Below are 15,025 nucleotides of genomic sequence, written 5' to 3' on the forward strand. Positions count from 1 at the left end.
CAATACTTTTAAATAAAATCACACTCTTCAGTGGCTGAGACTGATTGGACAATGCCTCCCCCTTGTGGGGAAAATATATTCATTTTACAATGCTATTTATTTTTTACACATTTATTTTCTTTCTTATTTACTTACCAACTTATTTATTTGACTTTCAGCATCAGTGACTTTAACTTTTGACTCTTATATTATCTGAAAAGTTATTTACCATTTAACATCTTTGAGCCTTCACACTGACATATATATATATATATATATATATATATATATATACAGCAGCTGGATAGCGTAGTGGTTAAACTACACGCCTTTGGAACAGAGGATCGCAAGTTCGATTCCTGCCTGGGGCGTCTGTATCCAGTAAGGGTCCTAAGGCTAGACCCCCTATGCTAAGCAAGCCTACCGCAGACATGAGCGAGACAGATAAATATGAAGGCATGCCGGCTCGGACGTCGCCCGGATCAACAAGGTCCGCGTCAGGTGTTGAGGAACCAGGGCACCCTGACGAAAAGTGGGCTACTGGAACAAGAAGGCATCGGTGGGCAAGGGACGAAAACAGGGCGTTGTTGGAATGCTACTACGCAAGTAACCCCGGCGGAAGGGGCTACATGAATAGGATGAGGGACCTATGGATTCTTCGATACCCAACATCCACAATGACGGCGAAACAACTAGTAGCTCAGTGTTCCAACATTCGAAAGAAGGGACTGCTCTCACAGCTAGAGATTGACGAGGTACAACACAAATGCTACGGCAAGGAGGAGTCAGGACGCCAGGTCAGGGGGGAGATATCAATATATATATATATTTTTTTTTTTTTTTTTTTTTTTTTTTTTTTTTTTATCATCACAAAGGATTTCTCCTTTTTTGGTAGATGAGCCAGGTTTAAAAGCAACAGTGGTTATTTGTAAAATAATGAAAAGGTTCACATTCTTTTTTTTTTTTCCAGTCAGGGACAGTCCCCTCTCACTTAGGACTTGATTTGCATAATACTCTAAATTCAGAGAAGAAGCCTCCAGGTGCATCCTGGAAGACAGAGGGGGGGGCGGGGGGGGGGGGGGAGGTGTAGATAGTTTCAGTTACTACTCATTTTGGAGGGGGGGGGGGGGGTCTTTTCAAACCACTTTTATTGCAGGAAACTTAAACCAGAATGTAAAATATTAATTATCTTTTCAGGCACTCCAATTCTCTATATATGATCAAAAAAATTTTTTTACTTTTGTTTTTTGAGGTGGAAGTTTGGAGACTAACATGAAGCTATGATAACCTCCCCACAAGTAAAGAACTTATGGACATGCACACACTAGCACATAGACATACAGAAGAGTTGAGGAAATTCAAACTGGCAGAAGAAGAAAATGTTACATTGCCTCCAATGTTCACTTGCAATATTTTTTATTAACATTTTGCAGAATAAATGCATAGCAAAAATTAACTGCTAGTATTTTCTTACATGTACACAGGCACAAAAAAATACCAAAAGGATTGAAGAGCAGACTTTAAATGCTGATTCTGACCCGTCTGCTAGTCAGTGCTACAGGCTGATTTGCTGATGGTTTTCTCTGAAGTCTGTGAGCCCAAAGACACTTTACATGTATAAACCTTATTCATGTTCCAGTCTGATGTCTGGATGGTCAGAGAGCTGCTGATCTGGTAAGTCTGGTCTGGTCTCTGAACAGCAGTGCTGGTAGAGATCCCACTGCTCACTGGACTCCCAGCAACCAACCAGCTCACATCAACAAAAGGCACAGACTGACTGGACAGACAGACCAGAGAAGCTGTGTCGGACTGGAGCTCAGCACTGGACGGAGGGAAGACTGTCAGGACAGGAGGAGGGAGGCTGGAACCTGAAAATACATGAAAACCATTTTTAAAAAAAAAGAAAAAAAAAGAACAACAACAACAACAATAAAATGAATAAATAAAAACTGGATCAATATAAAGTAATGTATGAAAAAATACTATACTTTAACTCCCAAAATAGCTAAAATAACTTCTCCAAAATACATAAAAGCTATGTCTTACAACATCATCATCAGGCCTGAGATATTGGATGAAGATGATATTTATCATAAAATAAACAACTGGCATAAAAGACAATGACATCTGCAAAAGAGGAAGGAATAGTCATCTAAAGAAGAACAAAAAAATAGATTTTTTTTTTAAATCAGAAAATTGTTGTTTTTTTTCACACAGATGAAAAAATAATACCAGCTATGACAAACTGCAGACAAAATGGGTTTAATTCTAAAACCAAGCAACACTAAGGTTAAGGTCAGATTGTTCAATTATAGTCAGTTTTCCACCTTTGGTCAAATGTTTGTTGAGAGAACATGGAATAATTTCCAGAAAATATTATTTAAAAAATGTTTTCTGAGAGGCAGATAATACAAACCTTTTTTTAAGAATAATCAAGTTCAATATCTGTGTCTGTGCACTAATGAAGAACTTAAGTCACATTACAACGTGTGATCAACTCTGTAGCTTGCAGACTGCATGAAACAGCAAAAAAAAAGTCTAAAGAAAAATCAAAGTATATGAGAAATGAGAAAATTAGAGAATCTAAGCATAAACACAAAATACCTCCTGTTTCATGATCAGTTTAAAAGTACTTACTTGTCACAATCAGCTTGGTGCCTTGTCCGAATACCACAGTGATTCAGTTTGTATACATGGCTGTACAAAAACCTCCTGACTGTCACTGATGAGGGGAGAGGAACTGAAACATCCAATTGAGACCAACTTTCACTGTCAGTGTCGCTTCCCCATATATTGTTGATCAAATGCTAATCTGATGTTGACGGATGAGTACATGTGAAAATTGGAGAAGAGAAGCCAAACCCATAAAGAAAAATATAGATATAATAAAAATACAGCACAAAGTAGGGATGGGACTTGATAAGAATTTAGTGAGTTAGTGATTATCAATATTATTTATCAATTCGATTCTTTATTGAGTCTCACTGAATTCTCACTGGCTTTGCTTCTAGAGTCACCAACATCACTGAAAAGCATATTAAATACATTACATTCATGAAAATTATTTGCACGCTGTGTGGTCAAACATTTGAACTTGTTAGAGGTATTTCCCCTCTTTGCTGTGATCATTGTTGGGTTATTACTCAAAAAAAGTAATGTTTTATACATTACTCATTACTATTCTTAAAGATAATGCACAAATAATGCACATGACTGAATTATTCCCAGTATAAAGTAATTCTCTACACTAGTTACATTACTTTTGCGTTTCTCCATGAAATGGCCTGAAATTCATTGTCTCATAATGGCTAGTGAACAATATAAACCTGAGGCTAGACTGTAGTCCCATACACCAACAGAAATCCATATCCTACGGAGAACACACACGTGATTTTTCTCTTAGTGTTTAGGTGTGAACTCAAAGCCATCAGCACAGCAGTCGTCACTGTGATTCTAGTTTAGAAACATGAACAGGTAGAAAAGGAGGCTGCAGTCTGACTGCTCATCACTGCTCGTGACCTAAAGAAAACAAAAAAGGAAAAGGCTATGAATAAGATAGGAAATAAATATGAAAAATTAAAAAGGGTAAATTTAACTAGGAAGGAATAAAATATAAATTAAGGTTAAAAATGAAATAACTGTACAACACAAATTAGAATGAAGGGTAAATTTAACTGGGAAGAATAAGATAAAATATATAAATTAGAGTTGAAAATAAAATAACTGTACAACAAAATACACAATATAGAACTATATAAGAATGTATGAAGAAATCTAAATATAAATAAATATATACACAATAACAGCAGCTGTACAAGTATTAACCGGAAATGAAGAATATAGTGACCAGTGTTGTGCAAAAACAATGTCCAGAAAGTCCAGTGTGTGTGTAAGAACTGTATGTGTGGGTCAGTACTGTGTGGTGGTGTGATTGAGAGACCGTATCGCCTGCGGGAAGAAGCTCCTCCTCAGTCTCTCTGTGTTGGTCTTCAGGGAGCGGAATCGCTTTCCTGACCTCAGCAGAGAGAACAGTCTGTTGTTGGGATGGCTGAGGTCCTTCACCATCTTCCTGGCCTTGGTCCAGCACCGCCTGCTGTAGATTGAGTGCAGGTCAGGGAGCTCGGAGCGGATGGTGCGCTCAGCTGACCGCACAACCCTCTCTAGAGCTCGTCTGTCCTGCATGGTGCTGTTCCCGAACCAGGTTAAGATGTTTCCCGCCAGGATGCTCTCTATGGTGCACGAGTAAAAGTTCCTGAGCACCTTGGAGGGCAGTTGGAAGTCTCTCAAGCGTCTGAGGTGGTAGAGACGCTGTCGGGCCTTTTTCACCACAGTGTTGATGTGACAGGACCATGACAGGTCCTGCGTGATGTGAACTCCGAGGTATTTGAAGCTGTCCACTCTCTCCACTGGGCACTCGTTGATGACGGGGGTCTGGTAGTTCCTCTCCTGCTTAGTGCTGAAGTCCACTATCAGCTCCTTTGTCTTACTGACGTTTAGAAGGAGGTTGTTCTTCTGGCACCAGTTCTCCAGATTCCTAATCTCCTTCAGGTAGGCCGTCTCGTTGTTATCAGAGATCAGGCCCACCACGACGGTGTCGTCAGCAAACTTGATGATGGTGGTGGAGCTGGTAGTGGCCACACAGTCATATGTGTACAAAGAGTACAGCAGGGGGCTCAGAACACACCCCTGGGGGGCTCCAGTGCTGAGAGTGGTGGAGGCTGAGACATGTCCGCCCATCCTTACTGCCTGTGGTCTGCCAGTTAGGAAGTTGGAGATCCACTGACACATAGATGAGCTGAGTCCCAGATGCTCCAGCTTGGTGGTGAGTGTGGAGGGAATTATGGTGTTAAATGCAGAGCTGTAGTCTATGAAAAGAATTTTAACATAATTCCCCCTTCTAGTGTCCAAGTGAGTGAGTGATGTGTGGAGGAGATGAGAGATGGCATCGTCTGTGGAACGATTTGGACGGTAAGCGAACTGTAGTGGGTCCAGTGTGTCTGGTAGTGAAGAAATTTATTACCTGTTGAAGTTTAGAGTCTGGCTGCTGGGCTGGGGTCAGCATTTACACAGCTTTAACCTCAATATTTTAAATGCACAGTACAACAACAAATTAACAAAAAAAAAGTCAAAGTCAAAAAAATGTAATGATTTCAAATGGTTAGAATTTATTTTTAAAATCTGTAGAGTCTCTCAGAATCAGAATCAGAATCAGAATACTTTATTGATCCCTGGGGGAAATTATTTAACTCTCATTTAGTTTTTTGTCACAGTGTTGATATTCGTCCTTTAAAACAACATATGATATAAAGAGGTGTTCCTAAAAACACACACAACGGAAATATTTGCTTCTATTTTATTTATGTCTGTATGTCTTAATCAGAGCCATCCCATGTCTGACAGAAATACCAAGCATCAGCATTTATGGCTGATGCTTGGCTCTGGGTTCTCTCTGGGGAGAACGTCAACAGAATGTATGCTGTCAAAGTCATGTGGTAATAGAAGGTTAGATAGTTAATCGAATTGAGAGTCCCTTGATTAAAATAAAGTAATTTATTGTTTATTAACACATTATCTGTCGTTAGTGAGTTGGTTTCAAAAAGTTTCAAAAGTGTATTTGTTGTCAGGATGTGTGAATCTCAAAAAGCAGAAGTAACAGTGAGGAGGTTTTTGTCATGATGTAAATCACTGTGATACATCCTCTTCGGCAGAGCCATCCCATGTCTGACAGTAATACACTGCAGAGTCTCCCTCCTCCACATTGCTGATGATCAAACGATAATCTGATGTTGACTGATGAGTGGATGTGAATTTTGGAGAGGAGAACCCAGAGCCATAGCTTGGAGATGTATTTTCATAATAAAAACCGCAGCACATACTGAGGAACTCCTCCTGGAATCTGTTTATACCACCGAGCAGCACTGTCAGTTACAGTCCCCAGGTTACAGTCCATGGTGGCTGTCTCTCCTTTGCTCACTGATAGAACAGGTTTCTGTGTCACCACCGTCACACCACTCACACCTGCAAACAACAAGAAGACACGGAGTCAAGAGAAACACACTGACATTAGTATATATGTGTGCAAGTCAAAGTGTTTACATGTTAGAGCAGTGATGAGAGCACAGAGAGTCACCAGCATGTTATCGGTGTGAGCTGAGAATGCACTTCTAATTTGTAACTTTAAAGTGGCTGTAAAGCTTCTGTAGGATGAAGAGAGGAGGTGCTGAAGGAGCCTTTTAATACGACTAACAGGAGGAGGAGCTTAAACATACATATGTATATTTCTCATCTTGACTTGACTTGATAATGTGAAGTCTCTTCTTTTTTTTAATTTTTACAATCTTTTCATGTCCTTCATGATGATTTTGCAGTGTTTTAACTTGATCCCTTTTCAGAATTTAAAGATAGATTTAAGTTTCTCAACAAGTGATATCAAGTAGATAATTTAAACAAAAATTAAACCGTACCTTAAACAAAAAGTGAGGATTACTTAGTGTAATACTTATAAAAGCTGAAAATAGTTTGATGTTTTTCAGATCTCATGAAAGTTGTTGTGTATCTCAGGTTTTTGTCACAGTCTGAGTCACTGTTCATCTTAACTTACAGAGTCATCCCATTTCTGACAGAAATACTTAGCAGAAAGTAGAAATGCCATCTGCCTCCAACCACTAATGTAATCCCATTACATGGTTTGTTCGAGATTTAATGATTTGAGATGAGTAATGTTGGATTTTTTTTAAACTGTAATGTCTCTAATTTAGGGTTTTTTTTCACAGCCTCAATCAATGTGATTCAGCTTCATCAGCACAGCCACCAAATAGCAAACAGAGTCTCCTGCCTCTGCTTGCTTGGTAATAAAGTTGAATAGAGGTGAATCAGTCCAAGGAGAATCTTGTTGTAAAGCTGGATGAGCCGTCAGAATGGTCACATCTCAGAACAAGTGAGGACTCACATCTCCAACTGTGTGCAGCTGGTGAGTTTGTTTGACAGCTCTGTGATCAGTACAAAGTATGAACAAGCAGAAGTATCTGTGAAAAGGTTTATGTCACTGTGTAAATTAGTGATGCAGCATCTCTTGTGAAGCTGTCCCCTGACAGTAATAGATTGTAGAGTTTCCCTCCTCCACACTGATGATGATAATCTGATTTTGACTGATGAGTTGATGTGAATTTTGAGAGGAGAAACCTGAAAAATATTTTTTGAGAACTCCAGTCATGACGAAACTGCAGTACATGCTGATTGTCTCCTCCTGGAATATGTTTATGTCAACGAGCAGACTGGTCAGTTGCAGTCCTCAGGTTACAGTCCGAGCTGGCTGTCTCTCCTTTTCACACTGATACAACAGGAGGTTTCTGTGTCACTCACACCTGCAAACAACAAGAAGACCTAGAGTCAAGAGAAACAGACAGTTACATCTGTGCATAAGTCTGCAGTGGACATCAGATTCTTTACATGCTAGAACTTTGATGAGAGTGCAGAGAATCACCAGCCAGTTGTCAGTGTGAGATGAGAGCAGATTTGTAACTTCAAACAATATTGGACTGTTTTTATAGGCTAAAGAGAGAATGAGCATGAGGTGTCATTTAAGATTACCAAAAGGTGGACGAGCTGTGGATAAAGATGATTTTACTCTCTTTTCATCTTGTCTAGCTTTATAAGTAATTGTATCAGCTATATAACCTACTTGCACAGGCATCTACTATTCATTGGGACATTATGAATTCTTGATGGTTTTCACAAAGACACTTCACCCAGTCTGATGTTTGGATGGTCAGACAGACCAGAGAGGCTTTGTTGGACTGGAGCTCAGCACTGCATGGAGGGAAGACTGTCAGGACAAGAAGAGGGAGGCTGAAGTCTGAAAATACACGAAGGACATGATCCAAAAACATACAGAATCAATTCAGTAAAAAACTGAAATATACAGCATAAGACTGAGTCAGTACAGAAATTTATTTCTGAAAAAAAAAACAACAAAGGCTATCCCTGAATATAATTAAAATGTGTACAGATACAATAATGTCATATAATCTGAACAACTTGTAGAGGATGGACGTGTCTGATGATTTGTGTTTTTATTGGCAGCTGCTGACAAACAGTCTAAATGACACGTCAAAGAATCTGAAAGCAGAAGTACTTTGTACAGAGGTTTTTGTCACAGTGTAAATCACTGTGATACGCTCTCCTTAGCAGAGTTATCCCATGTTCCACAGTAATACACAGCAGAGTCTCCTGCTTCTGCTCGCTTAATGATAAACTGATAATCAATGTTTGATGAGGCTTTAGAGTTAAATCGGTCTGAGGAGAATCCTGTTCCAAAGCTGGGTGAACTGTGCTCATGGTAAAATTTCAGAATATACTGAGGAGTAGAACCAGGGACCTGTTTGTACCAGCTGACATAATAGCCTTCATCTCTCTGAATGTTGCATTTGAGCAGAACCTCGTCTCCTGGAGAAACTGTGTGGACAGGTGGTGTCTGGGTCAACACTTTTGCAGCATCCACACCTGTCAGAGAAAAAAATTGCAGTAAGTCTGTTTTTAACTCTCAAAGTGCAGTCTATGAAATAAACCAGAAGATTATCTTACATGCTAGAGCAACAATAATAGTAGAGATGGTCCCCAGCATGTTGAAAGTACGGTGAATTCTCTTTGCTGTCCAGCTGAGAGGAAAACTGAGCAATGAAGAGAGGCTGAGACTTTTAATAACTAAGGAGTGGAGGAGGAGGAGTTTCAATACTGAAAACTGTACTATTACAACTCAACTAGAAATTAGGGTTTTACACCAAACTCAAAATTATTTTAAATATCATAAATGTTTACTTTTAGAATAAGTCTACTAAATATGTTTTCAGTTTACAGCAGTGTTATTTTTATTTATAAAGATATTTAAATTCAGGACATATTTTGTTGGGATTAATCTCCTGTTAAGTTAAATAACAAAGTGTGTGTAGTCAGGTGAATCTATACATTCTATCTGGTTGTTTTATTTGCAAATAAGAAAGTTTTTGTAAGTTTTTGCCACTTCTATTTTCACATAATCTTTGGATCTGTTTAAAAAGCAGGAATACAAAACTGATTTATTGTTGAACATAAACGTTACGTAAAAATAGCTACAACAGCTTAATCCAAGGATCTATATTAGGAGATGTTTTATAGTTATCTAAATTCAGATCAGCCACAAAAAAAATTCTGCTGCTAACTGGATTCTTTAACATTAAAATGCACCTTAAACAGTCATTTCATAGCAGCTCGGACTTTTATGTGTACTAGCCATTTAAAAATTAGGATTAAGTATTAATGGCAACTAAATGTTAAAAAATCAACATTTTTCATATCAAATGTTTGTATGACAACAACAGAGCTGCAAAAGTTATACAGCTGGACATTGTTTACTGCTTCTTATATAATAAATAAAGTTATTCTTGGACAAAACCAAAGCAGTATTCAGTTAATTCCCTGAATTACCAAAGTATAGTGAAATACAACATTTCCAGTCAGGGGCAGTTACATCTCCTTTTAGAAAGACCATAACTCTCTTTTACAACTTTCCTGACGTTATAAATTAGATGCTCAGACCTGCAGGTGCATTCTGGGAAAAAGAGAAGGAGGAGTAGAGAGGTGATGCTTTACTAACAGAGTGTGAAGGTTGCAGGTTTAAAATAAGCATTTTAAACCAGTGACACTCATGCCTTTAACTGTCCCAGGTCTACAAATGTGACACAGCACAACATTTTATTTATTCTAACTACAGTAAAGTTAAATGTCCAGTTAAAGTCATTGAACCCTTTTGTTTTATTTTAACATGTTTGGTAATCAATAAACAGCAAAATCAATGTGCAAGAAGATTTTAAATACTCATTTTGGTCCTCTGTTATTGAGGAGGATATTCTGATATTCTTGATATTTTTCTCTGAAGTCTCCTAGCCCAAAGACACTTCATATATGTTAACCTTATCTATGATCCAGTTGGATGTCTAGCAGACACATAGTCATTGTTAACAAAATGTTAAAGCCTCTGAAAGCAGAAGTATTCTGTACAGAGGTTTTTGTCACAGTGTAAATCACTGTGATACGCTCTCCTGAGCAGAGCTGTCCCATGTGCTACAGTAATACACAGCAGAGTCTCCTGCTTCTGCTTGCTTGATGATTAACTGATAATCAATGTTTGATGAGGCTTTAGAATTAAATCGGTCTGAGGAGAATCCTGTTCCAAAGTCGGGTGAACTGTGGCTATGATAAAATCTCAGAATATACTGAGGAGTAGAACCAGGGACCTGTTTGTACCAGCTGACATAATTGCTTTCATCTCTCTGAACATTGCATTTGAGCAGAACCTCGTCTCCTGGAGAAACTGTGTGGACAGGTGGTGTCTGGGTCAACACTTTTGCAGCATCCACACCTGTCAGAGAAAAAAAGAATGTTTAAATTAATTAATATTTAAATAAAGTTTTATGTTTCTAAATACAGACTATAAAATGAACCAGTAGCCGCTCTTACATGCTAGAGCAATAAGAGTACAGAAGGTTCTCAGCATGTTGAAAGTATAGCGTATTCTCTTTACTGTCCAGGTGAGAGGTGAGCTGAACTGAATAATGAAAAGAGACTGAGGCCTATATAGAGTAAGCAGAGGAGGAGGGGCTTCAATACTAAAAACTTTTTGATCACAACTCAACTCTAAGAATTTGCATATTTAGATCGAAATCTAACTTATTTCAAATATTGTAAATGTTTGAGTTTTTTTTTACAATAAATCTAAATGTGTTTTCATTTTAGACCTGTTTTATTTTATATATGTGTATATTTGAATTCAGGATATACTGTTGATCCAATTTGTTGGAATTAAGATTCTGTTAACAGCACAATTCTGTCATTGCTATTATTTGTTCTGCTAATCAAGGTGAATACCAAAGGTTGGGTGAATGAAAAACAGTCAAGGTGTTTCAGCAGGCAATAAGCAGACATATGTACATCGTTATTAATGATATTATAATATCATTAATCACATGGGCAGGGTTTTGAAAGCTAGCATCCTGCTCATATTGCAGGGTATATTCACTGGGCAGCACGGTGGCACAGTGGTTAGCACTGTTGCCATACAGCAAGTTTGCGTGGGTGCTCTGATATCCTCGTGTTGGTGTTGTTCCCAGACCATCATGAAAATGTTGTTCCAGGATCAACATTACAAGTGACCAATCAGAATGTTGTGACGTCATACTTTTGCGACTTCGGGAAAAACCGGCATAAAACAAAAAACTGTACTTAAGCTGCGTGAAACCGCCTCTGTCCGCCGATCAACAGACCCTGACCCTAACCCTAACCGTAACCCTTTAATAAACAGTAAGCAGAATTGATATTGTCCTTGCAACATTGGAATTTCATAAATGCACGAATGGCTTGCCACGCAAAAGAATAACGTCACAACAATGTGATTGGTCACTTGCAATGTTGAACCTGGAACAACATTTTCATGATGGTCTGGGAACAACACCAACACGAGGATATCAGATCATCCGCTCCCACTTCCTCCCACCGTCCAAAGACATGCAGTTAGTGTAAATATGCAAGTGGTTGTCTGTGTCTCTATGTGTTAGCCCTGTGACAGACTGGCCTGTCTAGGGTGTACCCTGCCTCTTGCCCTATGACAGCTGGGATAGGCTCCAGCGACAAGAAAGGAGAAATGGATGGATAGTCACTGTTTTTCTTTTCTTTTTGAACCCCTTTGATAAACATGCTCCTTTGAATATCTGCCCAGTAGTTTATTGGTCAGCCAAATACCACCACAGACTTGTGTAAGAGGACGTATGACCACCGATGCGTCTGGCTGTTAGAAATTTGGGGGAATGACCTGTGAATAAGCAAGAACTTTTGACAGGAAACTAAGCCGAGCAGTGTTTGTTGTAGGCCTGTAACTTTTTTGTATATTTTGCCTCCAGAGTTTGAACATTGTGATCTTCATCTTTATTTTATTGTTTAACAAGTAGTTCTTTGAAGTAATCCTGTAGCTCTGCAGTTCTATTCTTTCCTGGTTGAAGTGATCAGTGGTTCATAAGTTCTTCTCCGAAGGTAGTTACTCCACCTGAAAGTTTCCGTGTTTCAAGAGGTGCAGTATTTTGCATAGCAGCACTGCTACTGTTGCTGTGATTATGAAGCGATAACACATTGTAAAATACTATCTGTAAAAATAAATGCTCCAAGTACACTCAAGGAGTTGCACTGAATCTATAATTTAATAAGTATTTGGATAAACAAATCAAATACAAACCAATGGCTTGCAATGCTAATTAAAGTAATAAAAAAAAATCATAATGAGGTAATATATAACACTCCTTAACTACATGTTTAGCCATTTATTTGACTTTAAGTCCAGCCCGTTGATGCATCCAAAAAACAGCATATAGTGAAGATAATTTGATAAATGCTGCCACCTTGTGGTTTATTGTGATTTTGTAACAGCAGGTGGCTACAGTTTGCTTTAATAAAGTTTAATTAAAGCCACTTTATTTAGCTTTTTTGACCATACTCATCAAAGAAATAGTATAAAACAATCTTCTTCTTCTGAAAAATATATAAACATTTATTTTCAACAAATCTGCATTTATACCAAACAAAAAAGCCCACATGTTTAAGATCTCTGCGGTCCTCTCCTCCTTGCCCTTCTCAGTGTTGGGCTAGTGATTATCCTCCTTTCAGGACCCCTCATCTGTGCACGCAGAGGAGACCTAAGACCAAAGCTCGGTTGGAGCCTATGTACGGGCCGCTGAGGCAGGGCGTATCTGCCGTCCTTGAGCTCATCCACGAAAGCCTCCATTCTGTCGAGCTTTGTGGTAAACTTTCCCAGCTCATCCTTTAAAGTGTTAAACTGCCGGTAGAGGTCTCCCAGAGCATCTGAAAGAGGTTGGATCCTGGACATAAAAGAGGACATGTGGAAAAGTAAATGGTTTCAGTATCAGAATGACCATTCAAAGAACTTTGGCACTGTAAGTTCATGAAACAGGAACCTTGTTTATTGGCAAAACATAACTAAGAAGAGAACCAAGTCTAATTGGCAGCATAAACAGGAAAGTCACGACATGCTGTTAAGTGGAAACAGCCTCACTGTCGACGGAAAACATCAGGATAGCAGACGTAAAGGTCGGAAGTCCCCTGAAAAAAATGAAAGTGCAAAACATAGCAGAGCTTTGGCCCAGTAGAGATGGGCTGACCTTAGATGTTTACTGGGAAAAGTTCTGGTGAACTGTGATCCTAAGTGTTGCAATCACAGTTCAGAATCTAATCACCAGATGAAATGTTCACTGACTTGGAGTAATGTCTGCCAGAGCATGATGAAACACTCACTATTGTATTTTGGCACAGTAAGTACACTGAGGTCATTTACAAAGCAGAGCTGGCCTCATGTGAACAACAGCAATCATTGATCGCTTTACTGGCACTGACAATTCATGTGCAGCACAGAGCAGATTACATAAGTCTTTATTTCAACAAACCCTGAGGACGAGTCAAATGTTCACTGACATCACTGAGCGTTGTTTTTCCTGGACGTTTGACGTTACTCTTACTTAACATTTAGACTCGTCTGTCTGCTATCATTGCTGTGTACATCCAGTTTAATCAGAAGCTGATATAACTCACCTGTTATATTCAGGAAGGACTGAAGCGTGGTCATTGATCAGCAAGTCTTTCACTTGGGTCAGAATAGCAAATTTCCAGTTGTCCAGCACCTGAGTCAGGTTTGAGCAAGTCTTGGCACTGGTCTGTACTGCTGAACACAGAGTTTAACCGTATAAACAAACAAGTCATTATTCACTCCAAGTTTTAGAAACACAACCTCAGTGGTCAAAGGTCACATTACTAAAAATCATTTTCAGACCTTTAGGTTCCCAGCGTGATGTCTCCTGTTTCGATTTCTGAGCTCCACACGCTGAGATCATGCACAGCATAATGAGAGCCAACTTCATCCTCGTCGTTCTCATCTAACAAACACAATAATATAGGCTGTGGGTGCTGCTGAGGAGCAAGCTCACCGAAAAGTGCTGCCAAGCCACGTTACAAAAATACTAAACAGTCTTTCGGTTGAAGAAAAGCTGATGAGAAATTAGTTCAGTCATAAGTTCATCTTTTCTTCACCTTTTTTAAGCTATAAAAAATTGTTTAGTTTTGTTCCAAAATGAGCAAGAAAGTAAATTTAAATTTGGGTTTTTACGCTACCTTTTTTGCAAAGAAGTGCCAGGGGTCTTCTCAGATCAGAGTACCAGAACAAACTCTCTGTACTGTATGATCCTACAGCAGTGACACACTGAGAAAACATGAGTTGTGCAGAACTCTCTTATAACTCTTTCCCCAAACTCCCGGAGCAATTTCCCCACCTGATCCCATCCACGTCACTGATTCAGGGCGGTGACATCCTCAGTTCTTTTAGCATGTGTGCACACTGCAGCATTCACGTGCACAAAAAACAAAATCTCCCTAAACCCACTCGCACACATATGCGTCCCACTCTTGCATCATCTCTCATATCTTATAGACTGTGCATCTTCTAAAATAACCATAATAGGAGGTCCTGATCATTTCTGATGCCCCATCTCTGCTCCACATGTCTTTTAGGTTGTGTGGGTGGCATGTGACAACTGTGCTCCCCGTAGGCTCCAATCCAGAGAAGGTGTTTGATGTAGAAGTATGGCTCCAGGATAACATTCTTATTGCCTACTGTAATACAATCTGCTCAACATCTGGGCTACGACAAATCCAGCCAGCAACACTTTAACCGTCAAGGGTGATCAAAACCTGGTGAGCTGCACTCACTTAATGCAAATGGGACAATAAAAAACACACATTCAACCATATTAATAGAAAAAAGGAGAATATCCAAAACCATCTCAGAATTAGAAAATGGGTTAGAGTCCCAGATTAACTTTAAAATAGCAATTAAAGAGAAAATTATGCAGCCCTGAAGATATTTCTTAACACCTCAGCTGCCTTAATTTCTAACTTTACTAAGCTACTGTGTGATTTACTGCATTAGTTCACTCAGTCTGATGTGAGCCAACCTTAA

At 39.0% G+C, this 15,025-nt stretch overlaps 1 pseudogene; it reads right to left on the reverse strand.

Annotated features, from left to right (window-relative positions):
- Positions 1-1,378: 1,378 nt before the first annotated feature.
- On the reverse strand, positions 1,379-6,159 carry LOC113020018 (immunoglobulin lambda-1 light chain-like; annotated as a pseudogene).
- Between the last annotated feature and the right edge of the window lie 8,866 nt (positions 6,160-15,025).

This window comes from Astatotilapia calliptera, chromosome 4 (assembly GCF_900246225.1).
Source record: "Astatotilapia calliptera chromosome 4, fAstCal1.2, whole genome shotgun sequence".
Taxonomy (NCBI): domain Eukaryota; kingdom Metazoa; phylum Chordata; class Actinopteri; order Cichliformes; family Cichlidae; genus Astatotilapia; species Astatotilapia calliptera.